Consider the following 6000-nt stretch of genomic DNA (forward strand, 5'->3'; position numbering starts at 1 on the left):
TTCATCTATAAGCGGAGAAAACCAGTATATATGTGTAAATATTGTTAGAATTAAATCAAATGTAAAATGTAGAATGTATGAAAACAAGACGAAACCAAAGATTGAACACATAGGGTAATGTTACGGAGTATAAAATATCGATAATTGTCAATAAGAACGGTAGCGACATCTAGGTGTCAGTTGATGTAAGTAAACACCTAAGATAGAGTTCCACATCTAGTATCTAATTTTGTTATTCTATGACTTGTGTAAAACGTTAAAAGTATTCTTGTTCATTGTTAATGTCAATGTGATGGTAGTATGGAAATGATACGTAAAAATTAGAAATTGTATGCATAAGGAAGTTATTAGGGGATATGTATATGCAGTTAAGCGAATGCACCTGGCCTAAAATAACGGTGATATGCTTATGATTGTATAAAGGCCAAGCCATTACAGAAGGAGCAATACGATATATAATAGAGATTGTCCGTATCGTAAATAACTTCATATAATCAGAAGTGTATGCGTAATTGATTTACTAGTGGCTCTGTGTGTTGTCAAAGAACTAATATTAACCTTTTTCACGTGTAATCTGCATGAGTCTAAAATGATGTTGTCAAAAATGTATTCAAGAAGTACTAATTCACAGGAGAATATGGAGTGCTAAATCATGTACGAGTAGGTCCAGCTGAGATGATGGAGTGGTTACCGGGATGGATAACCTAAGCCAGTGATTCATATAACCCTAGCCATTCAAGTCAGTAACTGCTTTCCATTATAATGATGTATTTTTACTGTGTGCACTTTATTTGATGCAACATGCATCTGTATTTTATTTTAGTTACCAGTCTCTTTAATGTAGGTAGTAATGTATATGTAGTACATGTTCTGAAGTAGTTCGCCAAAGCGTAATAGTAATTACACCTCGAGCGGCGTGATATTATGTTATTTGGTATATAGGAATTCTCATATGCGTTTGGCGACTCGGCATTCGAAATGATACGATAACATGCGAGTGAATGAATGGTTATGTTAGTGGATGACTTCGACATCGCTTATATTATGTTGTAGTGCCGTGATTACTGGAAGACACGAGCCTATGTATACATATGTAACAACATTAACATAGAATCAGCATATTTATCGCGAAGCTAACCTTGGTAATGCAGGTATGTGACACAAATGTAGTAATGTTGTGAGTAATGACACTAGTGTAAATCAACGTGAGATAATAATAATAATGACAATGATGATGGTGTGAGTGTCAAATATATTAAGTACCTGCGATGATGGTGGTCATTGTGTTGATGAATAATTCAAGTGTATTAAGTGCTTGTGGTGGTAATAGTTATTATGATGATGAATAATAAAACATGGGGATGATATCGTGATATGCCACTGATGTGTGGGTTAGCTTACATAAAATTTAGTGGTTGAAATAATGAAAAGTGCTGTGCTGTGTGGATTATTTAATAAGATGGGAGGTGACAATGAAGATTTATCTTGATGTCGCTACATAGAACGTATTATTTAATTGCGCTATGCCAGTGTGAAGTTAGATAAAGCAAAAGGAGGTGTAACACTCGTATATAAGCTAATGCTGAAATTGTAATGCCCTGATATAAGATGATGTTAAGGTTATAATACTCATACATGATTGAATGCTGGGATCGTAATGTTGATATGTAAGTGTAGGCTAAGATGGTAAGGCAGATAATTATTAATTGCGATGAGATGTCGGTCACAATTGTCCTATCGATTATCGTTACGATTCGGATGTCATATTCAAAATTTATGTCAATCATTAGGGTTTTTAGTCAGTATGACGGCGACGTGTTTGAGGCGTGCATAAGGCTTATTACGCGTACGGCTTCGAGGATATATGACGTGATATTAATAAGTTAGATGTTTACTTCATGGACATGGTAGTTTAGTAGATGTAGTAGAGATGTCGTATTTGGTTTTATTAACATTTGAGTGTATATATTCTTGTCCTTATGTATATTATCTTTGATTATATATTTTATGCATTAGCATTAAGGTAACATGATCCTCGAAGGTATGCGCGAGGATGGACGTGTAATTATTGTCGCGTTGAGGCGAACCTCATCAGGACGTACGAGTTAGTTAAGGTGGTGATGATTATTTATTTTAATTAGGTTAGGCATCACATATAAAAAGACATTATTATCAGCTGAATTTGACATGAACGAGATTCTCCTATTGAAAATCAGACATCAAATCAAAACTGAAGGAATAAGAATACCTAAAACTTGTGGAGTAAAAGAAAGAACACGGTCATAGTGGTAATTTTCCAGGTTTATGCATGTTATTGAATAAATATAGATTTAGGTTTGGAATTTCAAATAGCTATTATAAAATGAGGAATGATCAATTTGAAATCACTGCATTATGTTGAATCGGGTATAAATTAATTAAATTACGACAGCCGTTTTATGTCATTACCAATTTGTTTTTCGGTAATATTTGAAATCTGGGTTATACTTTGGTTTCGTCTTAACTAGTAGGATCATTTATATTAATAAATATAATCCGATCCAGAATATCTCCATCTTTTCATTATAAAATAGATATACATGGCCTTACTTATGAAATTAATTCAAGTTCCAAGATCATATTTGGTATAATCAATTTTAATTCAAGACAAGGTCTCGATTGTTACAAGCATGTCATAAATTATGAAAATAGGTGATGCAAACATAACGGCGATTGGCTTAGAAACTTTAATATAGAAATTTGATAATAAGCCGCCCGATAGGATTCCGAATCCAATTTTCCACCGGTGATGCGATTTCTATTCACCGGAACATATTAGCTAGCTGAGGCACATACAAAGTCCTGTGATCCTATGAAACAGCCCCACAACAATAAAAGAACCCTCAGGACCCTGGGTGTAGAGTGCTCCCAATGCTAACCTATGGGGCAATGCCACGAGGAGGGCGTACTAGATCCATGCTAATTTCCTCGATTGCTTCCGAAACGTCTGTTGGTTTTGCATTGATATACAATTGTACGTTGCCAGCAAAAATGTGATATTTACAATGAGTCAGCTGTTTAGGTAAGTCATTGATATAGACAGAAAGTGGCAAGGGAGCTAGGGTTGACCCTTGTGTTACACCTGTTTTTACATATTGCCACGAAGAAAAGGTACCCTGATTGACGACACTTTGGTTACGTTCGCGTAAATAGGCTCCCATCCATTTCAGAGTACTGTAGGAGAACCCTAGGCGATAAAGTATGGATAGGAGCAACTCATGGTCTACAGAGTCAAATGCTTTGCTGAAGTGCAACAATACTAGAATTGTCAGCTTTTGCTCATCAGTAGCCTCATCACTCACGCTTAGTACGGTAGTACATGTACTGTGATTTCGTCGGAAAGCTGACTAGTGTGGGTCAAGTATGTCGTGGGCGTTGAGATAGTTCGTGATTTGATTATGCACAATGTGTTCGAGTCCTTTGGCTGTTATAGACAGTATATTAATAGGTCTGTAGTCACAGTTTAGTCTAGGAGATTTTGTTTTTTGTACAGGATGTACCAGGGTCATTTTACAGACAGTTGGAAATACACTGTTTTGAAGGAAGAAGTTGTATATGAATGTCAATACTGGAATAATGGTGTCGATAATTTTCTTTATCATTATAATGCATATGTTGTCCTCCCCTGTGGATTTAGTTTTAATTTGCAAGAAAAGCGCTTTCACTTGCAGAGGTAAGACATAACTACAATAAAATTTGTCTCTGCCTATGCGTAGTGGGTTGTAATTTGCACTCAAAAGATTTTCTTTTGCTTCTTCGTTTAACTGAACATGGGAAGACATTAAGTGATTATTGAATTCATCAACAGAAAACACCAAATCGTCTACCTTGTTCGGTTTATTTAGTCCGAATTGTCGGATTGACTTCCATAAGGTCTTACGTGAGGTTTTATAAGGTCATGGGCGTACGATAGTCGAGCGTTTCTTACTGTATCAGCCGTTTTAATACATAGTCATTTGTAATAAAGTTTTCCTCTGTCGGGTAATGTTTATATTTCCTATGAGCTGCATCCCGCTTGGCCATCATTACTTCTAATATTTTTTTATCCACGGAGGAGTCTTTTAAAGATGCGTGCTGTTCATAGAGGGGTGTGTTTGTCAAAAATGTGAAATATCATGTTATTGAAAGGGTTGACCATGTTGTCAATGTTAGTTGTATGAGTTATCTCCTGCCACAGCATCGAAATAGCGTCTTTCAATAATTTTTCGATGTCAATATGGCTATAGTCTCTGTAAGTCACATATTTAGGTTTATGTTTGGGGTATTGCAGTGCGTAAGACATAAAGATAATGTCATGGGCTGACAGTCCAGGAGGAGATATCTGGCCATGATGTAATACTCTGTCAGGGTTGCTCGTTACTATTACGTTCAGTAGTGTGTGTGAAGATTTAGTGTGGTGAGTGGGAGAAAGTAGGAGGATCGCCATACCACATGCCAGAAACATGTTCAATAGATGGGTGGTTTTGGAAGGATCTGAATCTAGAAGGTTTGTATTGAAGTCTCCCATCATTATAACATGTTTGTACATAGGTTCTGTTAAGATCTGTCTCTAAGTCATTCAAACGGTGAGCTTTAGGTGGCTTGTATACAGCACCTACTAAGCATTTCACAGTAGAGACCTGTATCTCTATGAACATGTACTCAGGTTTTCGCTCATACGGTTGAGGAGACTGACAGATAATTTGAGGTATCAAGCACGAAGAGACAAAGCACAGACCCCACCTCTCCCTTTGCCAAGTCTCTCATTCCTCAGAAGGCAGTAGCCAGGTAATTCCAGATTCTTAGCCTGCTGTTTGACTTTGAACCAACTTTCACTCCATAAGATTATATCAAAGGACAGTAGTATGAAAATCGCTTTTAGTTCATGTATACGAGCTTGAGAAACTAAACTCTTTGCATTAAGGTGACATGTGAAGTGCGCTTTTATGTCTATTTAGGGCTGACTGGAGAATGTGTGTTGCAGCTTCAAGGAGTGGGGATTGGGTCAATGGACTAGCAGGTAGACAGGTTGAAGGGATGGATAGGGAAGGGGAAGTGTGACAAGGGAAAGTATTGCTATGGTCATAGGGAATACGGCTGTGGTATGCATTGCCAATTAGTAAAATTAAATTAACTAGAACACAGCATGCGATTATATCCTATGAATGGTCTGCAATTAACATATTTTACATAGTGAAATTGTCCGTAGTAGTAATATTAATAATAATAATAATAATGTGCAACAGCAGATTAGGCATACAGAATACACAAGTAGGAGCTTATTGTACGTAGTGTTGGTGTGAGATCTATGTGGATCTAATATGGAGGCCTAACTTAAGTTAGAACCAGTTAGGAAAATTAATAAAAAGGGTAAGTAGATGGACAGGTGGTAGGATCAGAAGGGAGATAAGCAAATAGATATTTAGATAAATAGATAAATAAATACAGTAAATGGATAGAAAAGTAGAGAGCTAGATACATAGATAAAGCTACTTGAAAAAACTAGGTTCTCAGCTGTGACTTATGTTGAAAGATGGGAGTGGACTCACAATGCCAAGTGATAAGGCAGCACTGCAACAGAAGCTTATGCCATAGGAAGTTCCATTAACTGGCACACTCTTAATATCATCCCGTCGGCATTTTTGATTACGATGTCTCCTGAGTAAGTCAAAGTGTTTGTACAACCAAAATGCTGAATTGCCATTTTCAAGATGGACATTCTGATAGCCATTAGATCTTCATGGATTTTCATGGATGAGCTTTTCAGTTTCCTTTTCCTAGTGAAGATATCCTGACATGAGCGATAGGACAAAAATTTCGCTAGGATAGGTCTCATTTTCCCTGGTGATCGAGGTCCTGCTCCGTGACACCTATCAATGCCATTAAGTCTAACATCTACACCTACTGCTTTGCACACGTTCAGCACTGGTTCATCACAGCTTTCGTTCGAACATTCAGGGATGCCGAAAATTCTTACATTAC

The sequence above is a fragment of the Anabrus simplex genome, chromosome X (genome assembly GCF_040414725.1).
Source record: "Anabrus simplex isolate iqAnaSimp1 chromosome X, ASM4041472v1, whole genome shotgun sequence".
In the NCBI taxonomy this organism is placed as follows: Eukaryota; Metazoa; Arthropoda; class Insecta; order Orthoptera; family Tettigoniidae; genus Anabrus; species Anabrus simplex.